At 36.8% G+C, this 15,419-nt stretch overlaps 1 long non-coding RNA gene and 1 other non-coding gene across 2 annotated transcripts in view; one reads left to right on the forward strand and one right to left on the reverse strand.

Moving 5' to 3' along the window:
- The window catches only part of LOC123242600, a 73,188-nt gene that overhangs the window by 43,838 nt on the left and 13,931 nt on the right, over window positions 1-15,419 (forward strand). The gene's annotated exons all lie outside the window — the stretch shown is intronic.
- Window positions 14,669-14,775, reverse strand: LOC123243308. Its single transcript, XR_006505857.1, has one exon. It is a non-coding gene; the product is annotated as a U6 spliceosomal RNA (small nuclear RNA).

Below are 15,419 nucleotides of genomic sequence, written 5' to 3' on the forward strand. Positions count from 1 at the left end.
GAAGAAGAGGCGTCCCAATCTCCCCAAATGTTTGTATTCAATCAAAGGAGCAAGTGTGTGGCAAGTTTTCAGATAAGACACATTGGTTACTTGAGATATGTAACTGTGAGGAAAACTCCTTAAGTCAGTCTCTGGATCTGACTGAGTTTCTGGAGAAGATAATCTAGGTCTTAGTTAAAGGTCTCTAAGCACAGGTCAAGGTGGTCCAGCTTCCCAGCCATACAGGGATAGGTTTAAACAATACAGTGAGGTTTTCTCACAATTCCTATAATTGAACAGTTTTCTCACAAGATTGAAATTGAACTAGATTCATAATTGAATAGAAAGGGAACTGAATTAGATCCAGAACTGAGTCGTAAGATGAAGTCACAACAAGATGTGGTTCACTCAGTTCCCATAGCAAGGAAATGATGTGGTCAAATCCTGTGCTCCAGCAAGATTATTATTTACACTGGTATGGAGAATGATTTAAGAGAGGACAGAGATTGGAAGCAGGGCGATTAATTTGGAGACTATTGTTATAGTCCAGGTAAGAAGTGATAAGGACCTCCATCTAGAATAAAATACACATAAGAGGAGAAAAATATGAAATATGTTATGAAGATAAGATGGGTAAGACTGGCAGATGATTGGGCATGGGGCAGTAAGGGAAAGTCAGGGGTCGAAACTGACTCAAGGTAGTAAACTTGGGTAATTCAAAGGATAGCGAATCCCTTACCAGAAATAAGGAAGTTTGAAAGAAGAGGCAATTTGGGGATGGAATGAAGGGAGGGAAGATAATAGTTGAGTTTCAGATACTTAAGAGACATCCAGAGAGAGATATAAAAGAAGCCCTTGGTGGTTGCAGAATAGAGTTTAGGGGGGAAATTAGGACTAGATCTATAGATTTGGAAGACATCTAGGGAGACGATCTTTGAACCCAAACAAACTGCTAAAATCAAGAGAAGGATATAGAGAAGAGAAATGTTGTTGCATTGCACAATTAAGAGACCATCAATAAAATTAGAGGAAGCAATTATCATCAGATGGCAGCTACAGAATTCATATCACAGGAACTTGAAAAGTAAGTAAGAGGTGAAATAGAGGCAAGGAGTTGACTGAACAAGTGGAAAGATATGAGGTAATATTTCATGCTCCATACATGGAATGTGTTCCCTTTTCACCCCCAACTCACAAAAATGCTTATTTTTCTTCAATGCTCAGCTTAAACTCTGCCTTCTACACAGAGTCTTTGCTGATACCTTTTCTCTACCCCTAGTTGTTAGTACTTTTTTGCCCCAAATTACCTTGTATTTATTTTGTCTGCATTCTTCCATGAATATCTTGGTGCAATGGATAGAGAAAAGCTGCCCTTAGGGCTAGGAAAACCCAGATTGAAGTCCTACCAATGTCATCTACTGACTTTGTGACTGAGCAAATCATAACCTCTCTGTTCTCTAGGTGGCTCTCTAAGGCTATAAGGAGTTTCCATCATGTACTGGAAAGGGGAATTTCCCCATCTGAAGTTCCACATACCAAAGAGCTCGTAGATCTGGTCTCCCATTCTTATATTTTAGTGTATTTTTATATATACTTATTTCCTCAATTAGAATGTAAGCTTCTTGAGGAAAGAGACTATTTAATTTTTGTTTTTGTATCTCCAGCACAGAGCATCTTATCTGCCATGTAGTAGGTGCTTAATAAATGCTTACTGATTGATCTTATAGAAATGGCAAAATCAAAGAAAATGACGAAAGAATTGTTACTTATCTGAAGAGGCAAAGTTGTCTGTGAGGAATAAAGGCCTAATAAATGTTTTATTAGGAAAATGTTTCCATTGCACTTATGAACCTACTTTGGGGAGAGATGTACTTGTCAGTGTCCTTGGTTTATTAGTTGCATGAAAAATATGGGCTTTAAACCGCTCAAGGAAAAGCAGTCAGTCATTCTGGGAATTCTTATTTGCTTTTCTCAGAAATTGATCAAATAGACAGAGATCTAAGAAGTTCTCTTTCCCGAAGACTAGTGGGATCCTTTGAATCATGCCTTTAGAAAAGATGCACTTTTGCTGTTGTTCAGTCATTTCAGTCATGTCCAACTCTTTATGACCCATTTGGGATTTTCTTGGCAAAAATAAAAGAATGGTTTGCCATCTCCTTCTCCATCTTATTTTACACTTGAGGAAACTGAGACAAAAAGGGTTAAAGTGACTTAGTCAGAATCACATAGCTATTAAGTATTTAAGACTGGATTTGAATATAGGTCTTCCTGTCCCTAAGCCTAGTACTCTATCCATTTCACCACCAGCTGTAACACCTTTAACTCCTAACTTGTCCTGGAAAGAATGAAGAAAGGGCAAACTTCTTTTGTGTCTAAAGTGAAAAGACTTCTTGTAATTCAGTTTGCAAAAAGGAAAATATCTGTAGTCTAACTCTAATTCTTCCAGGGTAGCTCAAATTTTTAAAAATTATTTTTTGAAAATATTTTAAAAATTTTTGCATAGTTTTTATTCTGCTAAGGTGGATAAAGAATTGTTTTATTTTTAGCCTCCATTCAAAGCACTAGATATCTACTTTGAGGATATAGCAAATGTGCCTAGGTTTAGAGATTCTTAACATTTTTGTATCATATTCCTTTTTGGAATATCATTCTGGTGAAGCCTCTGGGCCCCGTTAGCAGAACAATGTTTTTAAATTTATAAATTAAAGTACATAGGATTACAAAGAAAACCAGCTATGTTGAAATACAGTTATTGAGATTGATTTTCCAAAGTTTGTGCACCCTGGATTAAAAATGTCTAGTCTAGGATAAAAGATTATTCTACATGAAACATGTTTTTATTTTTTTATTTAGTTCAGGATTTGCTTTGTCCTTTTTAGAGCACTATGAAAGTAGTCATAATGTGGCTCAATACCCTCCGAGGTTATTTTCAGCCTATAGTATGTAGAGCTCAGTTACAGAACATGAGAATGGATATCGTGTGGATTATTGTTTGGAATCCGCTTGAAATACTGAGGTGTTTGGGAATGACATCTAAAATGTCTTTTCAGTGATTCAAATGAAATGTGTTTTGGGGTTTCTAAAAGGCCTTGGTGATTTTTTTTCATCCAAGTTGATTTCTAATCATTTATATGCGATTTCATCATTGCTTTAACTTTCTATTGCTAGTGTTGAGCAGCATGTGTGAGTTTTGTGCCCATTTGAGTTTTAAAACTGCCCATTTTAGAATAGAAATGCAGAAGGAAAACATTTGATTTTTCACTTGTTTATATGGGTATTGGATGTGGGGTTTTGGTTTTTAAAAGAGTATTCCAAAAATTATTAATATGGAAATAGGTATTGAATGATAATACATGTATAACCCAATGGAATTGCTTCTCGGCTTAGAAATGGGGAAAGAAAATACATGAAGCATGTAACCATGGAAAAATACTTAAAATTTAAAGAAAATTGTCCACTTTATAATCTGTGAAAAGGCAATGTTAGCATTTTGATATCCTCATTCTTCCAACACATCTTTATTTTTAATTTGTTTATTAATTTGTTTGTTACATTAAAATTCCCAAGTAACTCCCTTCTCCCCTGCCCTCTCATTACTAGACAAGGTATCATGTGACAAAAAGATATATGTATATATAAAACTATGTCTTGCTTATTTCTGTTTATCAGTTCTTTTTCTGGAGGTGGACATACACAAGTCATTCTCCAAACAATATTTCTGTTGGGGTGTATAATGGTCTCTCGATTCTGCTTATTTCTGCTTTTCACAATTTCATGTTGATCTTTCCATGTTTTAAAAAAATTAACTTGCTCATCATTTCTTATAGTACAGAAGTATTCCGTTATCATCATATACCACAACTTCTAAAACATCTAACTTAAAGGAATTTTGTCTGGAACATCCATAAAACCTTAATGGCCTCTAGGCTTCAGAATGAATAGTTTCATATAGTTTTCTTTCAATAACAACTCATGTTTTTATTATCCTTTCAATTTTACAAAAATCTTCCCAACTCCATGAGATAGAGGGAGGCCATTATCATGTCTGTTTTATAGATGGAAACTAAAAAGCTTTTACTTCACTCAAAGTTAGTGTTAAAAGAACCTGAGTGTAGGTATTAAATTCTTTTTCTTTTCCTATATCACTATCATATTTCACACATCCCCTAACAGAGCCTACCCTTTTAACAAAGAATCACAATAAAGTAAAACAAATGGATGCAATGAACAGTCTGACAGCATATTCCTCATTCCTGTAAGCTCACCACTTCTCTGCGTTTTATTAACAGAGCTCTGGGCTTGAGATTGGTCATGGCATCGATGTGAACTGCAATGATGTTGACAAAAACAATATTTATATGGTGCTTTAAAGTTTGCCAGACACCTTACAAATAATGTCTCATTTTTATTATCACAACAATCCTAGAAGGTTTTTTTCCCCATTTTTGCAGATGAGGAAACGAGGCAGATAGAGGTGAAGTAATTTGTTCAGGATCACACAGTTATTAAATGTCTGAGGTAAGATTTGAACCAAGTCCAGACCTCAGAGATTCATGGCACTATGTAGGAACCCTAATGTTTTTTAGTATTTTCCTTTCTTACTTTGTTGTACATAAGTTCACACAAGTCTTCCCAAATTTATCTCTGTTATTTCCATTTGTTGGTTATTAAGATACAGTAAAATTCTGAGATATTCATTTACCACAATTTTCAGAGTTTTTTCCCATTGTACCATGCTGTCTTCACAGAAAGGCACAGGGGTGGATACTAGAAAATCTGTAGGTCTTTTGCTTTATCCAGTGGAAAAACTACCAGCTTCCATGTCGTTCACTATGTCTCTCCTTTCACAGCATTCCAAAGTTGTTGACTGAAATTTAAAAGATAAAAATGTGTTGAATGTCTAGACGACAGAGCAACCAGGATAACTAGTCTTTGAGATTCTTCCCTTCTTCATTTGTTCTCTCCCTTTCCAAGTGCCTTGGATAATTTTATTATCTTAGGCAAGTCACTTAATTCCTCTGAGGCTGTCCTCCTTGGTAAAATGAAGGGGTATGATGGCATTGATAAATCATATTTAAATTGAAGTAAAACGAAGGACTGGATTAAATGACTTCTAAGGTCCCTTCTAACTAAGTCTATCTTAGTTCATAGAAACAGAATCACTTAGCTACTGACCAATTATTTAAAGAATATTATTGTTCATGTCCAGAGAAGGAAATGTTTACTTTTAATTTTATATATTTGTTTGCTACTACACTATGCTAATACTATGTTACATATCATACTCTTATCAGACAAGATATAGCATGATTTTTTTTTCTATAAAGCTTGATAACTAGATTATGGTGCCTGCCCATCAGACTCTTTTAAAGGAAAATTGTAATCAGTGTTTGGGCTTGTGTGTGTGTTGGGGGGTGGAGTGGGAGAGTTTACAGAATGCCAAAACCATTGGTTGACCTAGTTCAAACGAATAGAATCAGTCATTAGGCATTTGGCATTGTGTAGGCAAGAACAAATTTCACAAAGACCAGTTGATGACAGTTTTCACTTCTCAAACAACTGTTACTTGCTTTACAAAGTAGCAGATTTTGTTACTTTCTATCATGTAGGGTCAATTTGGTGTCCTATCACCCTTCTGCAATCTGCAAGATTAGGGAATATATATTGATTTTTTTTTAAAAAGCATTTGGACAAAAACAATGTCGTCAAAATCAGAAGGGAAACAACAAATTGGGAAAAAATCGTTATAACAAAAAACTCTGACAGGGGTCTAATTACTCAAATATACAAGGAGTTAAAATCAATTGTAAAAAATATCAAGCCATTCCCCAATTGATAAATGGGCAAGAGACACGAATAGGCAATTTTCAGGTAAAGAAATCAAAAGTATCAATAAGCTTCTAAATCTCTAATAATTAGAGAAATGCAAATCAAAACAACTCTGAGGTACCATCTCATGCCTAGCAGATTGGCTAAAATGATAGCAGGGGAAAGTAATGAATGCTGGAGGGGATGTGGCAAAATTGGGACATTAATGCATTGCTGGTGGAGTTGTGAACTGATCCAACCATTCTGGATGGCAATTTGGAACTATGCTCAAAGGGCTATAAAAGAATGCCTGCCCTTTGATCCAGCCATACCATTGCTGGGGTTGTACCCCAAAGAGATCATAGATAAACAGACTTGCACAAAAATATTTATAGCTACGCTTTTTGTAGTGGCAAAGAACTGGAAAATGAGGGTATGTCCTTCAGTTGGGGAATGGTTGAACAAACTGTGGTATATGCTGGTGATGGAATACTATTGTGCTCAAAGGAATAATAAACTGGAGAAGTTCCAGGCGAACTGGAAAGACCTCCAGGAATTGATGCAGAGTGAAAGGAGCAGAGCCAGAAGAACATTGTACACAGAGACTGATATACTATGGTAAAATCGAATGTAATGGACTTCTGTACCAGCAGCAATGCAATGACACAAGACAGCTCTGAGGGATTTATGGTAAAGACGCTACCCACATTCAGAGGAAGGACTGCAGGAGAGGAAACATATTAAGAAAAACAACTGCTTTAACACATGGGCTGAGGAGGACATGATTGGGGATGTAGACTCGAAACTACCACACCAATGCAACTATCAACAATTTGGAAATAGGTCTTGATCAAGGACACATGTTAAAACCAGTGGAAATGTGCATCGGCCATGGGTGGGGGGAGGTTGGGTGAAGGGGAAAGTAGGAGCATGAATCATGTAACCATGTTAAAAATGAATATTAATAAACGTTTAAAAATTAAAATAAAAAAAGAGTTTGGTATATATTCTGTGGTATTTAAGTGAATGTTCAAAGTAACATTTGGTTAAATGTCTAGCACTGTGTCTGATTTAATAACCTCAGGCATTCCCAAAACCTATAAACCATTTACTTAGAATATTTCCTTTTCTTAGGCACTTGGGGGAAGTCTCCATATTATAAATCTGATAGCTGAAGGCTACATTGTATTTTGATGATTTATAAATAACAGTTGGAATTGGTGGCCAGTAAATGTTGCATTGAAATGTCGAGGTTATTAACTATATATTATCAATGAAGTCTCTTGGGAATTTGGGGAAAATAATTGACACATTTTAATAGTTCATTTGTTAGATTGTCTGACCGAAATGGAAGAAAAGACAAGAAATTAAAGAGAATGTTTGTTTCCGTAGCCCAGCACCTAGTGCAGCCCTTTTTATGTAGTAGGTACTTAATACCTACTTGTTGATTGATTCATTTTCCTCCCACCCAAATTTTGAGGGAAAGTTTTTTTTTTTTGTTTTTCAGTCTGGTTGCTCACTGATGATTAGGTAAACTACTTTGTGAACTTTAAAGTGTTATATGAATGCTAGTTGTAATTATTATTAGTCATACATTGAGGCAGCCCATTTCATTTCTGACTAGCTGTTAAATCAGGTCCCTGGTTTCAAGATTGATATTGACTTTCCCAAACAGGTATTGAATGCCTATTTGGGAAAGCCAGCATCATTGAGTAGTTTTTAGGAATGGTTCTCTAGCTTAGGTTTCTAGGGTTACTCAGATTACACATCCTCAAGGCTTATCTCTGTCTGCATCCAAGTCTACCCTATAGCTGAGGTAGAGAGTAAAATAGTTATCCCTTCTACCTCTAACTTTCCCCATCGTAGAATGACTTAAGAAAATAAATGGGAATTTTGGAGGAGTTTTGCAGAAGCCACAGATGACATGCAAAGACTAGCAGACAACATAGAAAAAGTTTAGAAACCCATAAATGCATACTTAACCCCAAAATTACAGCAAAATACTGGAAATACCCCATAAATAAATACAATAAATAAATACAGCAAAATACTGGAAACACCCCATAAAATAGAAAAAGAAAAAAAATCGAGGCTTCTTTGGTACGAAAGGAGAGCCAAAACATTTTATATGGATTTTCCAATGCAGGGGATGCTGCACCTCTAACCCTGAAATGTAGAAGGGATAATTGTACTTGCAAGTAAATAGGCATTTCCAGCCCAAATACAGGTCACCATGATTGTGAATTGTTACTTTTCACTTTGGGCTGCTCCTTTCTTCATTCTGCTCAGGGTGAAGTAATGACTGGGCAGACCACCAAAGCAGCAAGCATCTTAGCATGGATCCAACTAGAACAAAAGTGTCATATGAAATGCAACTGAGGCATGATTTAGTAATAGCCTTAAAAATGATGGGCGTCAAGTATGTTGAGCCAATTTCCTTTTCTATTATGAAAATAACAAGAAAAAAATGGATTAAACTTCAACGTGGAAGATTCAAGTTTGCACCAAAGAAAAACAACCTTGTTCTGACATGCTAATTGAATATCAGAAGACTTATAGAGGGACATATGAAATCTTTAAATGCTTTTCAATAGAATACATAAAAAAAAAAGAGGACAGATTCCTACCTGTTTGGAAGAAGTTTATATGTCTTTGTGTGATTTGATATTGGCTACGGTACACAATGCCTCATGCCTCGTGACTGATTCTGTTTCTTTGAACTAGATCAACTAATGGTTTTGGCATTCTGTAGACCTCTCTTTATATATCCACACATTGCTTACAATTTCTCTTTAAAAGGGTCTGGCGTGGATAGGCATTACAATGTAGGTTTCAAGCTATATAGCTACACACACACACACACACACACACACACACACACACACACACATATTTATGTGTGGGAAGATTGTAATTGTTAACCATGGGACAGTATCTAAACTTATTAAAAAATTCTAGGATTTACATGACTAGCAGTAATCAGAGGAGAGGGCATAATAATCAACACTTTCAGCACTGATTCTTTCACAAACATATGTGCTCATTCTTTTCCCTAAAGATTCAGGGTTGCTTAGCCTCAAAGATATTGCAAGAAATTTTAGTGCTTCCTTCAAACCAATAAAAAAATGGGGAAAAGCTGTTAGAAACACATTGGGCAATAATGATATCCTTAGGCATGTTTCTGTGTGGCTGAGAATTTTCCATAAATTCAGAGGCTTAGCTGCTGTTTGAGAGTATTGCCAAACTTGTCTCAGAGCCTGTCCCCTCAAAAAAAAGAAATTGACCTTTAAAAATGGGGAAGTATTTAGTTGGAAAGTTTTAATTTCCTTCTTTTACCCAAATTTAGTAAAAATAGATATGTGATAGGCTCGGACTGTTCTACTTCAAAATAATTTTCATTATTGAGTTTTGACCTATTTCACATTACTTAAAAAGCTACTTTGAGAAGGATGTGTGGAATTCTAGCTTTTAAAATCTAAGGTTTTTACATCCAGCATTTACTTAACCTTTAGCATCTATTGTGTGAACGCCCTTCGGGTATGATTACTTTCATCCATTGTATTTAAATTTCAAATATATTGTAATTCAAGTGAAGCATGTAATTGATCACAGATATTAAATGAAAAACTTTGACCTAATTAAAGTCATGTGAAGAGTCACTTTCATTTTTACCTTTTACTCTCTCCAAAGTGTATGAAGGGGCAGCTGGTAGCTCAGTGGATTGAGAGTCAGGCCTAGAGATGGGAGGTCCTAGGTTCAAATCCGGCCTCAGACACTTCCCAGTTGTGTGACCCTGGGCAAGTCACTTGACCCCCATTGCCTACCCTTACCACTCTTCCACCTAGGAGCCAATACACAGAAGTTAAGGGTTTAAAAAATTTTATTTACAAAGTATATGAAGATTTCTTTTCCTAGTTTTTTTTTTTGAGAAGTTAATATGCCCGTCTAGTCTAAATTATTGCCTTAAAGTATAGCTTAGGTTGCTGTTTTCCTTTATCTCTTCTCTCATCTATTTCCTTTCTCTCTGATGATGGCTTTCTTTCTCTTTTGCTTTGAAGGTAGATGAAAATAATTTAAATGAGTCAGAAGCTAAGAGATGAGTAAATTGGCAAATTCTGTACTCTCTGGATTATGTTCTAAAAAGGGGAAGAAAAAAACCTTTGAAACTCACAAAATCAGTTGAAATTCAATTTTCCATTTTTGTAACTGCAGAACATTTTAGTTGAGGAAAAATAGTTGAGTTGGAGTATATTTTTTATGATCTTTCTTATTTTTCCTTTTTAATTTGATGGTTTGGTACTACTTGGAATGATAAATTCTTAGAATGTTAGATCTGGAAGGGACCTTAAAGATCCTCTAATCCAGAAATTGGGTCCCTAAGGGGCTCCCATAGTGCATAGAGTATATGACCTGGAGTGAAAAGGGTTCATCTTCTTGAGTTCAAATCTACTCTCAGAAACTTAGTAGCTATGTGACCCTGGGTATGTCACTTTATTCTGCCTCAATTTCCTCATCTGTCTAATGAGCTGGAAAAGGAAATGGCAAACCATTTCAGTATCTTTGCCAAATAAACCCCAAGAACACAACTAAGCAATTCAAAAGTTATTATTAACATTTTTATGTTAGATTCCTTTGACAGTCTGATGAAGTCTATGCACCCTTTCTCAGAAAAAAGTTTCTAAATGCATAAAATGAAATATGTAACATTACAAAGGAAATCAATTTTGATGAGATATGCTTTGGATTTTTTTTAAAACAAGCTCACAGATCCTAGGTGAAGAGCTGGTGATACACCTAGTTCAATGCTTTTTTGAAAAAATAAACAGAAAATGAAAACAAAGCCTAGGCAGTAGCATGTCCAATGTAACACACCTTAGTGACTTGGGAAATGTTTTTAGTAGGCAGGTTTTTGTTTGTGTGTTTATATATATGTTAAAATATCCATACCAGAAGTGCACAGATCTGGAAGGAAACCGAGTTCAACTCCTTCATTTTACAGATGTGAAATCCAAGTCTCAGGGAGGTCAGTACTTTGCCCAACATCAGGGCCTCTGATCTAAGCATCATTGTCCATTCCACTGTACCATCCAAGCTGGGAAATCTCCACCCTACTAGCCAAGTTCTCTGTAACCAAGAGCAGTATCATCCCACAAAGCTAACATTTTTGGGGACAGCTGGGTAGCTCAGTGGATTGAGAGCCAGGCCTAGAGACGGGAGGTCCTGGGTTCAAATGTGACCTCAGACACTTCCCTGCTGTGTGACCCTGGGCAAGTCACTTAACCCCCATTGCCTAGCCCTTACTGCTCTTCTGCCTTGGAACCAATACACAGTGTTGACTCTAAGGTGGAAGAGAAGAGTTTAAAAAAAAAAGCATTTTTAAGCTTAGCATTTGGGAGGGGTTGGATGTTTGGAAAAGGCACAGATCCACAGATCCTCTAGAGGCAGCATCTTATGGATGGACCAGCCTTGGAGACCCAAAGGCTTGGATTCAAATACTTCTGTGACCCATACTAGCACTGTGACCCTGAACAAGTGACAATTTCTCAGTGTTACCTGGCAACACTCTTTGAGACTATAATTTGCAAAAGGAATTTTCACAAACTACATACAATAAATCACAAATCTGGACCTCCAAATGGTGTGTGTGTGTGTGTGTGTGTGTGTGTGTGTGTGTGTTTGTTTGTTTGTTTTAGAACACACTGAATGGAGTTCTGGGTATTTGTTCCTTCTATGTGTGTTTAGAACACACTGGATGGAGTTCTGGGTGTTAATGTACTCTTTGTATGTGTGTAGTGTTCACACTAAGTACTTAAGCTATTCTAGCTCAGGCTTTCCCTGACAATAAGGAATCAATCCTTCAAACATTAATTGGTTAATACTCATTGGACAACTACTATGAAGTTGTTCAATTGCAGATGCTGTACCAGGATTCATTTAGAACACAAAGAAGTATAAGATATTTCTATACCATGTTTAAAAGTGAAAGGCAGATAGTCAAAAAACATTTTTTAATGTGAAAGGTTTTCTATTTTTTTCAAAATTACATGAAAAATAATTTTTAACATTCATTTTTTAAAATTTTGACTTCCAAATTCTCTCTCCCTCCCTTTTCTCTCTGCTTGAGAAGACAAGCAATTTTATATAGATTATACATGTGCAGTCATGCAAAATGCGTTTCCATATTATTTGTGTTGCGAAAGAAAACACAGACAAAAACCCCACAAGAAAAATAAAGTTTTTCAAAATTATGCTTTTATCTGCATTCAGGCTCCATCAGTTCTTTCTCTGGAGGTAGATAGCATTTTTTTGTTTTGAGTCCTTTGGAACTGATCATTGCGTTGCTGTGAAGAGCTAAGTCATTCACCATTACTATCATACAACACTGCTGTCATGGTGTACAATGTTCTCCTGGTTCTGCTCACTTCACTTTGCATCAGTTCTTGTAAGTCCATTCCATTGACAGGATTTTTAAGCACCCACCTTGTTCTAAGAAAGGCAAAAAACAGTTCCTTCTCTTAGGAAGTTCACAGTCTAATAGATACAGACATAATTTCAGAGGGAAGGCACTGAAATTAAGGAGGCCTGGGAAAGGTTTCATGAAGAATGTTAAGTAAGCATCGGCGAGACTTGAAGAGGTGAGGAGGGGAACATTTCTAGGCATCAGGGACAGCCAGCAAAAATATACATAGTTAAAAGCTGAGGATAGCAGTTCAGTGTTGCTGGAATAGCAGAGTATGTATTGGGAGAGGAGGAATGGTAGTAAACTATAAGAAAACTGGAAAGGTAAGAAAGGACCAGATTATGATGAGCTTTTAAAGCCAAAGAAAGGCTTTTCTATTAGATCCAAGAGGTGAAAGGAAGTCACTGTGGTTTACCGAATAGGGATATAGCATGGTTAGACTTGTGCCATAGGAAGATTAATTTTAAAATTGAATAGAAGATGGATTGGAGGGTGAAGAGACCTGAGGTAAGTAGGGTAATGAGTATTCTACTGCAGTAGTCCAGGGGTAAGGTGATGAGGGCCAGCACCCTAAGGGTGGCTGTGTCAGAGAGAGAGAGAGGGTATATGTGAGAGATATTGAATACAAAGGTAGAAATGACAGGGCTTGGCACTGAATTTGATATGGGAGGGGGGAGAGAGAGAGAGAGAGAGATGACAGTGAGAAGACAAGGAGGATATCTCACTTGTGAGCCTGGGGCCCTGGGAGAAAGATGGTACCCTGGACAGTAATACGGTCATTAGGAAGAGGGGAGAGTTTGAAGGGAGAGATAATGAGTTCAATTTTGAATATGCTTATTTTTAACATTTATTAATATTTATTTTTTAGAAAAGTTAACATGGTTACATGATTTATGCTCTTACTTTCCCCTTCACCCCCCGACCTCCCCCGCCTGCCATGGCTGATATGCATTTCTACTGGTTTTAACATGTGTCATTGATCAAGACCTATTTCCAAATTGTTGATAGTTGCATTGGTGTGGTCGTTTAGAGTCTACATCCCCAATCATGTCTGCATCAACCCATGTGTTGAAGCAGTTGCTTTTCTTCTGTGTTTCCTCTCCTGCAATTCTTTCTCTGAATGTGGGTAGCGTTCTTTACCATAAATCCCTCAGAGCTGTCTTGTGTCATTGCATTGCTGCTAGTACAGAAGTCCATTACATTTTATTTTACCACAGTGTATCAGTCTCTGTGTACAATGTTCTTCTGGCTCTGCTCCTTTTGCTCTGCATCAATTCCTGAAGGTCTTTCCAGTTCAATGGAATTCCTCTAGTTTATTATTCTTTTGAGCTCAATAGTATTCCATCACCAGCATATACCACAATTTGTTCAGCCATTCCCCAATTGAAGGACTTACCCTCATTTTCCAGTTTTTTGCCACCACAAAAAGCATGGCTATAAATATTTTCGTGCAAGTCTGTTTAGCTATGATCTCTTTGGGGTACAAACCCAACAATGGTATGGCTGGATCAAAGGGCAGGCATTCTTTTATAGCCCTTTGAGCATAGTTCCAAATTGCCATCCAGAATGGTTGAATTAGTTCACAACTCCACCAGCAATGCATTAATGTTCCAATTTGGCCACATCCCCTCCAATATTCATTATTCTCCCCTTCTATCATTTTAGCCAATCTGCTAGGTGTGAGGTGATACCTCAGAGTTGTTTTGATTTGCATTTCTCTAATTATTAGAGATTTAGAACACTTTCTCATGTGCTTATTGATACTTTTGATTTCTTTAACTGAAAATTGCCTATTCATGTCTCTTGCCCATTTATCAATTGGGGAATGGCCTGAATTTTCATACAATTGATTTAACTCCTTGTATATTTGAGTAATTAGACCCCTGTCAGAGTTTTTCATTATAAAGATTTTTTCCCAATTTGTTGTTTCCCTTCTGATCTTGGCTACATTGTTTTGGTTTGTACAAAAGCTTTTTAGTTTTATATAATCAAAACCATTTAATTTACATTTTGTAATTTTCTCTAATTCTTGCTTGGTTTTAAAATCTTTCCTTTCCCAGAGATCTGACAAGTAAACTACTCTATGTTCACTAAACTTATTTATAGTTTCCCTCTTTATATTCAAGTCATTCACCCATTCTGAATTTATCTTGGTGTAGGGTGTGAGATGTTGATCTAAACCTAATCTCTCCCATATTGTTTTCCAAATTTCCCAGCAGTTTTTGTCAAATAGTGGATTTTTGTCCCAAAAGTTGGGCTCTTTGGGTTTATCATACACTGTCTTGCTGACATCACTTACCCCAAGTCTATTCCACTGATCCTTCCTTCTGTCTCTTAGCCAGTACCATACCGTTTTGATGACTGCTGCTTTATAGCATAGTTTAATATCTGGTACTGCTAGGCCACCTTCCTTAACATTTTAAAAATATGGAACGCTTCACGAATTTGCGTGTCATCCTTGTGCAGGGGCCATGCTAATCTTCTCTGTATTGTTCCAATTTTAGTATATGTGCTGCCAAAGTAAGCACTGAATATGCTTATTTTAAGATGCCTATGCAGACATCCAGTTCAGGATATCCATTAGGCAGTTAAAGATACGAGACTGGAATTCAGGAACTAGGTTAAGACTGGACAAATAGATCTGAAAATTATCTACCTAGAAGTGGTAATTGAATAGGGGAGCTGATGAGATCACCAAGTGAAAGAGCATAATAGAAGAGAAAAGGGTCTAGGACAGAAACTTGGAGAACCCCTACAGTTAGGCACAACCCAGATGAAGATGCAGCCAAGGAGCTAGAGAAAGAGAACAAAATGGGTAATAGAGGCAGCTAGGTGGCTCATAGAAAGAAAGCCAGGCCTAGAGTCCTGGGTTCAAAACCGGCCTCACATACTTCCTAGCTGTTTGATCCTGGGAAAGGCACTTAACTTTACCTTAGCCCTTAGACTCTTCTGCTTTGGGACTATTACATATTTTCCATTCTGAGACAAAAGGTAAGGGTTTAAAAAAGAAGGCAGAGTGGGGCAGATAGGAGGAGAACCAGCCAAGAGCAGTGTAATGAAAGTTTAGAGAGAAGAAAATATCTGGGAAGAGTGATCAACACTGTCAAAGACTACAGAGAAGTCAAGAGGCCAATAGATATGACAGTTAAGAGATCACTGATAAAGTTGGAAA

Source organism: Gracilinanus agilis, chromosome 3 (assembly GCF_016433145.1).
Source record: "Gracilinanus agilis isolate LMUSP501 chromosome 3, AgileGrace, whole genome shotgun sequence".
NCBI lineage: Eukaryota > Metazoa > Chordata > Mammalia > Didelphimorphia > Didelphidae > Gracilinanus > Gracilinanus agilis.